Source organism: Lepidochelys kempii, chromosome 13, assembly GCF_965140285.1.
Source record: "Lepidochelys kempii isolate rLepKem1 chromosome 13, rLepKem1.hap1, whole genome shotgun sequence".
In the NCBI taxonomy this organism is placed as follows: domain Eukaryota; kingdom Metazoa; phylum Chordata; order Testudines; family Cheloniidae; genus Lepidochelys; species Lepidochelys kempii.
The window spans coordinates 8,212,665-8,226,518 of NC_136392.1; positions in this window are offsets into that span (position 1 = coordinate 8,212,665).

Sequence of the window (13,854 nt, forward strand, 5' to 3'; positions counted from 1 at the left end):
TTTGTGCTGAGTTTATTTAAATAATGAATAAGCCAATAGGGTGCTTTAAGTCGTCAAAGCTCTTTCCAAATATTGACTAACCATTTGCACTTGCAAGACGTAGAGGAGGCTTCTGTCGCTCTGGGAATGCTAGCCTAGATGCCATGGTGATGGGCAGTTCTGGTAGCTGTACCAATAAGAAGAAACGGATCGATCCGAGCATGCGGGGGGTGAAGGGGAGTGAGGTGCATTGGGCTGTTGCTTACCCTTTCTTCTGTGAGCAAGAATGATGGGGTATTTTTCCAGATTCTAACCTCTATCCCCCTTACGCAGTAGGAATATTACTTACCAAAATGATTCTGTTTTGGGGCTTGTTGAGTGAATATGAAGCTATACTGAAGTGAAGAGGACTAGTCACTGGAAATGACAGTCGGATTTTATGGGGGCAGAATGTAATGACCCAACATGGCACTGGACCAGGACTCTGGGGTTTATCACCCCTGCCGTTGTGAAAAGGGAAATATTTCCTGACCATAAAGACTTCAGCTCTAGCCAGTGTGGTGGGCTCTTTGTGAGGTGGCACGAAGGGGTTATAATCCAGCTGCAAATGCCCTCCTCCACTGGTGCATCTGCACTGCAGCCAGATCTTGCTCCTCTGCCCTCCTGCTGCTGGTGTAGAGGAGGTGTCGGGGGCAGAAGAGGGCTTCCACTGGTTAGGCTTCATTCCAGTGGCAGGCGATAAAGCTGCCTGGCAGCAGCTTTAAAGTTCATCAAGACCGGCCCAAGAATGAGGAAGCTGCAGCTGGCTCCCTGACACCCCACACAGCCTCTTATCTAAAGGATGATACCTCTAGCAGCACAGCGCCCGGAGCTCTGGCTCCGTACTCACTCAGAATGTCACACACCAGATTACCAACCCTGCTTCCAGCAGCACCGGGTTCGTGATGAGAGATTTCCCAAATCAAGGCTCCCCTGGCTTGACCCTACTTAGCTCAAGAGCCAACAAGATCACAGAAGAAGGAGGTGTGGGAATAAGGATGGTGCTAGTGCTCTTTGAGAGACAACTCACAAATAATCCATTCCAGGTTTAATATCTGCAGGGCTTGGGGAACTTCAGATCTTTTTAGGCAGACAGAATGAATGTGTTCAATCCAGCTAGTCTCTCTTTGCCTTAACACCAAGACTTGGCTTAATTCTTGGCCCTAAGAAATCTGAGGCCTGGCACAAAGGTTGTTAAGAGTCAAGAAGAAGCCGACAGGCAACCTGCGAAGAGGAGCAAAGTCTGACTAATATTAACCTGTTAGTAGATGCTTTCTATCAATTCCGAGAAAAGAGTCGTTTTGTTGAAAACCGGGACATCCTTCCATTCATTTCCACCTGCCTGACAATAACAATGCCAGCTGCTGCTGACTACCTTTAGTGTGACCCTCCCTGTTTTTAAAAGACGCTTTAATTTGGATCTTTTCAGTAGGGAAAGCTAGCCAGGCAGCGCAAGGGAGTACCAAATATTTAGTTCTGCTTTGTAAGTCTGAAACACTGGAGCACACACCATTCTTATAAATAATGTTGCAGACAAAAGCCAGTTCAATTAAGGACTTCATTATCTGCGTCGTGCCCAATGGGCAGAAATTTTTTCTGTTTATTTGCATGTTCACTACCCAGACTCAAGATGCACAAACCTGGCATTACTCAGCAGCAACAGAAGTTGCTAGTTTATAACAGCACAGATACAATTCATTCTTGTGACAAAAAGCTTTATTCTTCCTTAATTGTACAAGCCCAGGCATCGTTTGTGGAATAAGACATGTGGGGAGCAGAGTAAGAGCTGGAATGAGGAGGGAATTGCATTTTTGAGCCCTATGGAGATCATTGTTCCTAGCTGTGCTTGCCAAATTTGCAAGACACATTTTTAATGCCTGCCATTCAACCACCCACCTATCAGCTCTAAAGTGCCAACCAAGAATTTCAAAGTGCAAGTAACTTGGCTACCCACAATTCAATTAGCCACAGTGCATAAATTTTGTGGGCTAAAAGAGAGCTAAGCAAAATGAGGGCTAGGGCCAAATTGTCAAAGTAACATGCAAAGGTTTCCTCTTCCAAAATGTTCATGCACTCCTCCCCCCACATAAGCCCTATTTGCATTCATAAACTGGAATGCATATGTGGGATCAGGAATGCAAGAGAATTCTTGGTCTTCTAATAGCCAGGCACGGAAATACGGAGTTTAACTGGTGCACAAGTACTTTTGCCTGTATCTGGTTATGAACATGTGGCCTTTAGAAATGATATTTTAAAAGAGGCTGAAACAAACTTGGAACAGGCAAACCCTTCAGCGAGTATCAAACTCCTCCCTAAACCATGACAGCCATCTTGTCCAAAAACACAGGCCACTGCCACTTGAGCTGAAGGAGAATCTCCATTAGTTGTTAGCAGTGCGGGGTCTATGGCACTGAGCTGAGCCGTTCTATCCAAGAGAGGGCAGTGGAATATTCTTCTGCACCAAAAATTTAAAATCTCTCACTGATGACTGAATAGGGTTACCTTGATAAGACAATAGTGTGTATATTGCCTGATACTGTAATGTGCATTGTTATCAAACTTATTAAAAGTCTTTCCAGGTTATTTTCAACCTGATTTCCAAAACAGAGAGAGTTGGTTAAGAGGAGGGACTGTAGCTAAGGGTTAGAATATAGGTGTGTGAGTCAGGTATTCTGAATTCTGTTCCTGGCTCTGCTCTTGCCTCTCTCTGTGGCCTTGGTCTTGTCCCTTAATTTTTGTGCTCCTCAGTTTACCCCCCTGTAAAATGTGGGTAACAACAGTTCCCTACCAACTTCACAAAGGATTGAGGCCTAATTAATTAATGTTTGGAGGGTAGTTTGTTATCCCCAGGTATAGAAGAACAAAGCTTAATATATTAATATTAAGCAGAGTAAGGCAAAGGCAGGCTCCCTGCCTACCCCGGCCCCATACCACTCCCGGAAGGAGCCAACACTCTCCTGAGGCCCCTGGGGAGGGGCAGGGGGCACGTGGCTCCGCGTGCTGCCCTTCTCTGCAAGCACCACCCCCGCAGCTCTCCCAGCCAATGGGAGCTGCAGGGGTGGTGCTTGCAGGCAAAAGCAGTGCGCAGCGGGAGACCACTGCCTCCCCCAACCCCAGGGCTGCACTGACCGCTTCTGGGAGCAGCGTGGGGCAGGGGTAGGAAGTCTGCCTTAGCAGCAGTCACGCTGTACCACCAGAGATCGCGATCGACTGTGAGATCCTATAGGATGGACCAGTCAGTTGCGATCGACCAGTTGGTGACCACTGCAGTAGAGGCTCATGTATTTAGCTCCAAAGGTCCCAGGTTCGATCCTGCCCCGCCGATGACCGGGGTCTGTCGGTGTTACAAATGCTTTGGCTGTGATTTGGCATAAAAAGTCCGATCCTACAGCTCCATGACTATTTACCTGTGTAAAGCTGCGGGATTAGGCCCAAAGTGGGGCCTGTGATGAGGATACATGAGAAACTGCCCTGCACTGCTATATTGGAGCAGGGATAAGGTGAACCTATTGAACAATAAAGGGTCTTATCCCCCTCAGTGGCTGATCATGCCCAGGACTGGGGGAAGGGCTAGCATAGCAAGGGAAATATAGACTTGGACATTTTCCACAGTGGTCAAAGCAAACCATAGCAATTGACATGGGCAATCCCGAACACCAGGGTGCCTTTTTTTTTTTTATAATGGTTTCCATTGATGTATTATGGCAAAATAGATGTCACAGGATTGAAGTAAATCAGTGGACGTGCAGGCTGGGACTTGAAACCTCGGCTTTCTCTAGCGGCATTTGCTTTTGGTTTTCGCTTGCACTAAAATACTGAATCTAAAGAAATAGGAGCAGCGACTCTGCCAAAGCCTGCTGTTCCGGGCAGCCCCGCTGTAAACTAACCGTCTTGCCATTCAAGTTTCGCTTGTTTTGAAGCAATCATGATGATACACAGCAACCTCATTTTTATGTATTGATGACCTGGATCCAGCCACCGAAGCAGCAGTTTGTCTGCACGGGGGCTTTTAGCACTGGTGTAACTGCACTACCAATGCAGAGTCCTAGCGAAGAGTTTGCAAATGGACGCAAGTCTCGTTTTACGTGGGGGAGGTGAATCTGCAGGCGGGAGTTGTACGGATGGAGCACCAACGTGATGCTACACGGGCGCAAACAAACCCAGGGCCTGTTCTACACTGCTCTGCCCGGCCCCACCCCTCAAGCACCCATTCCCACCAACCCTCCAACCCACCAAGTCGGATGACAGCCCGGCTATATTGTGCCTGGTAGCATTTTGCACCACAAAGAATCCTGCTCCCAGGGTAGGCATCGGCAAGCCATATGCCTCTTCATATCGCAGCTGCTGAGTTCCTCTTTGCAACTTCCCTGGGCCTTTGCAACGTCCCTGGGCCTTTGCAACACCAGCGTAGGAAAATAGCTTGTGGAGTGCAAACCAGGAGCACCATTTGCGGGCACTCTGTGCCACCTTAAGTCTGTTGCAACAATAAATAGATAAATAAAATAAAATAAATAAATAAAATAAACGCCCAGCAAAGCTGCAGAGGGTGCAGTGCATCAGAAAAGCAAAACAGTCTCACTCTGGACTACAAAGTATCCTGCTGGCCCTGGGCCTCTGTGACTGATCCTCCAGCCTCTCTCTGTACAAATCCAATTTAGAGCTCTAAAATTAGAGGAAGATCAGGTAGGGGGAGCCAAGAAATGAAAGTCTGACTAGCGAGAGTAGTTCCTGTCTAGGAATCATATGTCAGAAGGGCTCTGCATGCGTATTATGTAAATCTGTTCTGACACCGGAGAACTGCTGATGGTAAAGCCGCTGCATCCCACAGTGCGAAAGCCTCCGAGCCCTGCAAACTTCAAGTTCATTTGTGTTTTAAATACTTCAGCGTACTCAGCTACGTGCTTCCTTTTGAAAGCAAACACTGCTCAGGGTGGAGTTCTTGCCACTGGCACAATCTGCAACCTGAGCTTCATGGAAGTCCTGCCCTCCTGCAGATTCCGATAGGGTCCGGCTGCTCCCTCTGAATGAGACTGACACGGCCATTAAAATTAATGACAGGCTGGGAAAATCACCAGGGAACCGGAAACCACTCAGTGTTATGGTGTCAAAGACAGCTGTCCAGAGGACGTCCACAAATGTGGTAATTGTTCATGACAGTGGGTAGTTAAGAGCAGAATTACCTGATTTACTTGAGCATGTGTAAGGTTTGTAGCTGCAAGCACAGGTCGGGGGTTGGGGAGGGAGCAACAATTGGGCCCCTGTCTTTCAAAATTTGGTAAAAGATTAAAAGGCAAAGTGTGCATCTGTGTCAGGACTTGTGGAACTTGGTGAATATGAATGCTTTGAAGAGGTGGCTGTGCCTTTAAGTGGAGTACTGGTTGTAAGCTAGAGTCTACGGAAAAGTCCTATAGAATTGAACAGAAAGGGGGAACTTTCCTATTGGTGTATTGACCCATCCTGTAGAATTTATCAGCGAATAATATGTCTGCTATAGAATTCTATAGGATGGGTCAAAAACCAATAGAAATTATCTCATTCTCTATTGGATTCTTCTATTAGAGCAATGTCTACAGAAACATACCAGCTTTCCCATTAGGGATGTGCTTGGAGATAGGAAGAAGTTAAGACAAGCAAATAAACACTAGGGACTTGAAAGCCATTCTACCCACTTACATCAGGGTTGAATTTGGCTCCAGGAGTTCAGAGGAAGAAGATGAGAAAACCATGTGGCTTCAAGAAGATCCTAACTCCTCTCTCCAGCCAGGAGTATGGGTGTAACTTTGAAGTGTCCCCCACACAAAGAAATGTGTGTGTGACACAGAGAGAGGCTACATGGTGGTAGACCCTAGGAAAGGCTAAGGCAACCCCTGGAAGTGAAATCCTCACTCCATTGAAGTCAGTGGCAAAACTCCCATTGAGCTCAATGGGGCTAAGATTTCTCCCATGTCTTGGTTCTGCAACCGTTGCTCATGCTGAGCAGTGCTTACTCCTTCAGGGGGTCCCACTGAAGTGAATGGGGCTCCTCCCACCAGGGCCGCACAATGGGAGGACTTGCATCTTTCTTTCCTGGGAGGTAAATAAGGACCCAAAGCCAGGTTCCAGAGAACATTATTAAGCGCATGGGAGGTGAAGGTGCAGAGAGCAGCAGGCATGGCAGTGAAACATTGTTCCATGGATGCCCCTAAGATGGTGTTTTGGTTGCACTGTCGGGAAAGGCCAGATGGAAAACTCACCTGGTGAGCCAGAAAATTCACACTCTCTGATCTATCTAACGTCATTGCGCTCCCACACTGCTACCGCATCCAGCCAGGCACCTCTGCCCCGAGAGATGCTCCCTCGAGCGGCTCTAGCTTTTCTCGGGCATAGCTTTTCTGAACCTGGCTGCAGTTATAGAGACAGCCTAGAGGTGTAAGGGCAGGGTTCCATCTTCGAAACAATGAGCTCGCTTCCAACACTGAGGATGTGTTTAGCAAGTGCCCCTGTCATTGTGAAATATGACCGGTTCCACTTCGACAGCGCTTCAAAAGGCTTCCACTCCAGCACTATGTTGAAGGGTGGACTGGTATATATTAAAGTGACAGTTCTAAAGAAGGCTCGGGGCTATAAATGAAATCATTGTTTGGAGGAGTGAACCTAATACTCAGGTCCTCTGTAGTCTGGTCTTCATCAATTCATCTCCCTCAATAAATTCTCCCGAACTGCAAAGCCAATGCATGGAGAAAATGAAGGAGCTTATGCAGGTGTCAAAGGAATGGGGAGTCTGTGGGGGAGAGGGGTTCTGGGCATGACATCAGAGTCAGTCTACGGAGAAGGGAAAAGAAAGCAAAGCAGATGAGCTGAACAAGTAGGGATGCCTGTGTTTTCCAGGAGAGCCTGAAGGTGCTTAAGGACTTGTTCTTCAGAGCCTGCAGGCCAAATCCAACCACGGTGCAACAGCATCAGCTCCAGGTGTGACCCAGAGTCTCAGGCAAACTATGCTAGTCATTACAAAAAGCAGGCACTGGCTTGGATTCTTTAGAAGAAGGGACTGGGGTGTACATGCAGCAACTGTTATCTTGGTCATCACCAGGGACCTTTGAGTTAACAGGAGGAGCCTTTACAACTTGAGCTAAAGGTCCAGATCCTAAAATGTATTTAGGCCCCTAACTCCCATTACAATCAATAGGAGTTAGGCACCTTGCAGATCGGGGCCTGAATCCCCAGCTGGGAACTGTAGCAGACTGGTATAACACATACTGGCCAGTGATCTAAGTACACTGATGTCTTTTGGGAGTCATGCAACATCTTCAACAGGTTAAAGAATAAGTTAGATGCATTCAAGTCAGCAGGGCTTGATGAAATTCACTATAGGGTACTTAAGGACCTAACTGAAGAAATCTCAGAGCCATTAGCAATTAGCCTTGGGAACTCATGAAGGGCAGATTGGGTCCCAGAAGACCCGAGAAGGGCAAACATAGTACATAACTTTAAAAGGGGGAACAAAGTGGACCCAGGGAATTATAGACTAGTCAGCCTAACATCAATACCTGGAACGATACTGGAACAAATGATTAAACAATCAATTTGTAAACACCTAGAGGCTAATAGTACGAGCCAACATGGATTTGCAATGCTTAATTTGTGCCAGGACTTCTGGCACCTGTAGGCTTGGCAGTTCATAGCCCCAGCACCTCTGGGCTTGCTGCCTCAGTTATGAAAGTAAAAAAATTGCTTGAGCCCCGGGATCTAATTACTTGAGCCCCGGCACCACTTTCATTACAAATTAAGCATTGTGGATTTGTCAAGAACAAACCATGCCAAACCAAACCAATTTCCTTCTTTGACAAGGTTACTGGCCCAGTAGGTAGGTGCAAGCAGTAGATGTGATATATCTTGATTTTAGTAAGGCTTTTGACATAGTCCCACATGTCATTCACATAAGAATACTGGAGAAATGTCATCTAGATGAAATAACTATAAAGTGGGTACACAACCAGTTGAAAGACCTTACTCAAGGGGCAGTTATCAATAGTTCACTGTCAAACTGAAGGGACATAGTTAAATCCTGCAGGAGTTTGTCCTGACTCTAGTACTAGTGACACACTTTAAGAAAGATGTGGACATATTGGAAAGAATCCAGAAGAGACTAAAACAAATACTAAAAAATTTAGAAACCCTGACCCATGAGGAAAGGGTAAAAAAAAACTGGGCATGTTTAGTCTTGAGAAAAGAAAACTGAGGGCGGGACCCGATAACAGTCTTCAAATATGTTAAGGGCTGTTATAAAGAGGACAGTGATCAATTGTTCTCCATGTCCACTAGGACAAGAAGCAATGGGCTTAAACTGCATCAAGGGAAATTTAAGTTAGATATTAGGACAAACTTTCTAACTGTAAAGATAGTTAAGCTCTTTGGAATTCACATCACTGAAGGTTTTTAAGAACCGGTTGGACAAGCACCTCTCAAGGATAGTCTAGGTATACCTGGCCCACCCTCAGCATGGGGGGCTGGATTAGATGACTCCTTGAGATCCCTTTCAGCCCTATATTTCTATTATTCTGCGTCTATCTTTCATTTCCTACTTTAGTCATCATGGTAGATTTCTATAAAAGGGAAAATCAAAGAGTCCCTCATTGGGTTTGTTTAACACGAGATTACCACATTCCCAAAACCAAAATGGACATAGAGCTCTGATTGTGTCATGCATCATAAAGGGGAGGGCTCTTGAAGTAGAAATGGGATCATGGGGTAACTCTTCACATCTGAAGGCCTGGAATCAAGTCCCCATTCAGGTTACAAGTGCAAATTAGTGTGATGGTATCATCAGTCCCTAGTTGGCATGGATGCAGTCCTAGGATGCAGCCCGGGCCTCAGCTACATTGGCAGAGCTGTGGGGGGTTGAGGGCAGATGGGAGAGTGTCCATCCGGTGGGCTGTTGTCCACACGCCGCACAAACATGTGAAAGTGCAGCACACAGACCCAGATCAGTAAGACACATTCCTCAGGTTCCTGAAAGCACTTAACCCAACCCACACGGGCATCAGGGATAGCTGAATACCTGGTTGTTCATTATCACTCACTTCATTCTTCCCACATCCAAAGCTGACTTTACCATTTTAACATGAGGCATTGCCAGGCCTAAAATACCCAGATCCCTGACTCTGTGCTCCATAAAGTTATCAGTCTGGTTCTAGGAACTTGATCTGTTTACAACCATATGGCTGTTGCCACATTTTTTTCCCCTTCCAAAATAATGGATCAAAACATTGATCGGTGGACCCATTGAAAGCACACTGGGAGAGCGGCTGGGACAAACCATTATTTCCCTTGGCACCACTCTTGATGCAGGAGTCCCATGCAACTCCCATTGTTTGCACAAGCAGTGATGTGTAGCAAACAAGCTGTCTTGTTGTACTTATAACCTCATGCTTCAGATGCAGTGGAAGCCGTGATGCTGCACAGATCTGTCTGCCAGGACCTGAGGAATGGGAAGGAACTGGAATTCACCTGGTCTTTCCCTACTCTGTCCCCAACAGCAAACGCTTCCTCAGCAGGATATTCCAGGCCTTGCCTGCACTGCAGTTAATCATTTTATAAATGAAATAATAATAATAAATAGCACTTAGCCCTTTAGCTCTTCAAAGCATTTTACAACCGAGAATTCATTATTCCAGTCCCGAGGAAGTAGGTAGGGGTTAGTCACATTATCCCAATGCGGGGAATATATGGAGAGACTTTCCAAGGCTATCCTGTGACTCAGAAGAAGGGTTGGGTGCAGTGCTCAGGATAGAGTTTGGCAAATAATGGATTTTTCAGTCTCTGGAAAGTCTAAAAAATTGGGGGAAATTGTTTGGGGTCAAACTGAAAAGGAAAATTTTCAGCAAATCGAAAAAGTAAAAAAAATCATTTTGATTTTGAGCAGTGAACATGTTTTACAGTTTAAATAAAATGAAAGGAAATTTTTTTTTAAAAGTTGTTTTGACTCAGTTGAACGTTGTGTTTTGAAAAAGTCAAAATGAAACATTTTGATTTTTTTCCCAGATATTTTGGGGGTGAGGCTGGGAGGCAGGTTTTTCATAATGGAAAATTCAGCGAAATAGTCACAAATTCTCAAACCATTTCTTTGTCACTGAATCTGCATTGTTTGCTGAAAGAAACGTTTCAGTTGCAAAAATTCGCCCAGTTCTTCTCAGGTGTCTCTGGCTACCACCCCTGCTCTCAGAGCGGCAGCCGTGTTAGTCTGTATCAGCAAAAAAAACCGAGGAGGACTTGTGGCACCTTAGAGACTAAATTTATTTGGACATAAGCTTACAACTTTTTTTAAAAAATTCCTTTCATTTTATTTAAACTGTAAAACATGGTCATTGCTCAAAATCAAAATGATTTTTTTAATGATTTTAGCCCACGAAAGCTTATGCCCAAATAAATTTGTTAGTCTCTAAGGTACCACAAGGACTCCTGGGTTTTTTTTCCACCCCTGCTCTGTTTCCTAGCCCATGCTGCTTTTCCACACAGGCAGCTCAGGAAGTTTTGCTCACACTTTAAAATGAAGGATCCAGTTCTGCCCTTGGACACACGGCTGTAACTTCTGCTGATATCATTTAATAGAGGCTTTAATGAGGTAATTCATGTTACACGTGCTCATTATTAAAACACGTTATGGAGGTTTAACTAGCTTCTAACACATCTGTTCCTAATTCTGTTTTGTGGTTATTAATTCCAAATAAATATGTTAGCTATGTGAGCTGCAACACGCAGCAAGGTGTGTGTTTAGGCTGGCTCCACACACACCTTGGGTGTGTTGCACCCGCGAAGAGGGGCAGGCACACCTGGATAACGGGGCTTCAAGTGGTGGGTTATTTATTGCCTTTGGGAAGTGGTTGCAAATGCAAATGATCATTTTAAAGCATTTCCCCCAAAAACAGTGTGTTCCCTGCTGCTTACAGAGAAAGTGAGACATTTGGAAACTAGCATTCAAAGAACTTAGGTATGCAGTTTAGTGTCTAATCCAGTGGTGGGCAACCTGCGGCCCGTCAGGGTAATCCGCTGGTGGGCTGCAAGACCGTTTGTTTACATTGACCATCCGCAGGCACGGCCACCCACAGCTCCCAGTGGCTGCTGTTCGCCATTCCCTGCCAATGGGAGCTGCGGGCAGCTGTGCCTCCGGACAGTCAATGTAAACAAACCATCTTGGGGCCCGCCAGCAGATTACCCTGACTGGCCGCGTGCAGTCTGTGGGCCCGCAGGTTGCCCACCTCTGGTCTAATCTGTGGATACAATTACCATGACCAACTATACATCTGATTGGTCAGTTGCACATGCAGGTTCCCATTTTGCATGTGTCAACATGGTAAATACATGCAAATTAAACATGTCATTTGTGCTCACAACTGCAGTCCTCATTTCTTGAAAATCAGGCCCTTTAAAGACACCTTTTCAAACTCTCGCTCCTATTTTGCATGCCCATGTTTTGCATATGTAGCTGTTTAGGGGACACACCTGTTTTATGAATGCAGACAACTGTACATGCAAAACAGGTTGCTCTAACGTGTAGTCACTGATGAGATCAATTCGATGTGCGTGAAAAAAGTGGGTACAAAATACTGAAGGCTGCTAAAGAAAAATGATCACTTATAGTCTATTTTAATGTCTTTCTTTTCAGAAATATTGATGGATCTGTATTCTCTTTCACTCTCTAATATTTAATTTCACTACTTTACGCTCTGTTAATGGCTGCATTCCTACTTGCTGTGTTCATTTTATTCTGCATGGGAATTAACATAGGTGTATCAAGACTCCACTGAGATTTTCAGCAAAGAGACTGAACCTTTGTGGTAATCTGAATGCTCACACAACAAAAGCCTGTGTCATCTTTCCTTTCATAATGTTCATTTTCTCAGTTTCACAAATCATGGAGGATACTGAATAAATCCTTGGCTGCCTGGGAATTCTATAGTTGTTTTTAGGCGGCACATCATGGTCAGCCAAAACATCCCAGCTACAGCAGGGCTAGAATGTGACTCCTGCTTCAGCTAAAGGGGAATCTCCATTAGCTGCTAGATACACAGGTCTTACAACAAACTTAACTGATCAGTACTGATCCCATCCAGCAGAGGGAAGTGGTGCACATAACTACTGTATTTCAGTGCTCTATATTTTATACGCACTTGTGGGTTGGGTAATGGGAGAGAGAGTTTATGCCAACATAAATATCTTCAGTGATTAAATATTTGTCAACTTTAAAATTATTCTTATCTTAAAAGTTTTAACCAAATATAGGTTTCAGAGTAACAGCCGTGTTAGTCTGTATTCGCAAAAAGAAAAGGAGTACTTGTGGCACCTTAGAGACTAACCAATTTATTTGAGCATAAGCTTTCGTGAGCTACAGCTCACTTCATCGGATGCATGCCGTGGAAAGTGCAGCAGACTTTATATATACACAGAGAATATGAAACAATACCTCCTCCGTATTGTTTCATATTCTCTGTGTATATATAAAGTCTGCTGCAGTTTCCACGGTATGCATCCGATGAAGTGAGCTGTAGCTCACGAAAGCTTATGCTCAAATAAATTGGTTAGTCTCTAAGGTGCCACAAGTACTCCTTTTCTTTTAACCAAATATAGTTGCCTGTAACTTCCAACGATTATGACCGCTGAGGCTAGAGTAAATAACATTTTTCTTCTGGGTTATTTGTTTATGTTGTGACCCTGACAACATCCGGTGTCTAATGAGTTTTACTTGCCCCTGTATATCAAGTCATTTTCCCCTCTCCCCATGGGTCTGTGACAGAGTAGGACAGCCAGGAAAGAGCTGGGCTACCAGCCTGTCACGTGATTCAGCAGGGATTTAAAGAAAGGGTATGTGCATTTTCTGGGGAGTTGTGCAAAGGGCAAGGCCTCTGGGCCCTTGCTGCCTGTTTGGGTCAGGAGAATAGCTTTGGTTTGGGTTATGTGGTGAGGTTGAGTTATGAACAGTGCCCCGAGGGAGGGGCCAGAAGGGGCCTGTCTACACTGCAATGAAACACCTGCGGCTGGCTCGTGTGAGCTGACTCTAGCTCGCAGGGTTCGGACGGGGAGAGTGTTATAAAATTGTAGTGTAGACATTTGGGCTTGGAGCCCAGGCTCTGGGACCCCGTAAGGAGAGAGGGTCAGCTCGCAATCTGTAAGGTATTTATCCTCCTGACACCCTGTAAGGCAGGGAAGGATTATCCCCATTTTACAGACAGGGACCTGAAGCACGGAGGGGTTCAGAGGCTGTGGCGGAGCAGAGAAATGAATCTTTGTCTCCCAGTTGCCAGGTTAGTGCTCCAACCAATGGACCGTCCTCCTCTTTAATGTGGGTGTAAAACCACAATTACTGAGGGGCAGGTGAAGAGGAAACTGCTTTTTAATTCATGTTTTTTAATTAACTAGAACTCAAGCTGATGCTGTCTCTACCTTCCAGGCTTGCTATCTGACCTGGGGCAGTTCACTTAGTCTCTCTGTGCCTGTCTGTAAAATGGGCTGATAACTCTTCGCTCCCTATCTTATAGGGGTGTTAGGAGACTGAATTCATTAACGTCTCTCAGGCAGTTCCAAGATCCCCGCATGGAAGATGACATAGTAAAGCAAAGCAGCAGTTGTATTGACTGTCCATGTCTGCTTCACCCCGCAGGCAGGAGATAAGTGAGCGGGCAGCATTTCAGATCCCTTCTGTGGGGCAGGTGATGAGATAGGCTGCTATCGTTACTTTCTTCAGATTCTGGTTCTTCAATCAGCAGCAATATCATGGGCACGCTAAACATGGTACCCACATAAATGCATGCAGGGCCCATCACTCCTTTCCACAGACAGCTGCCTACCCTCTCTCAGCCAACT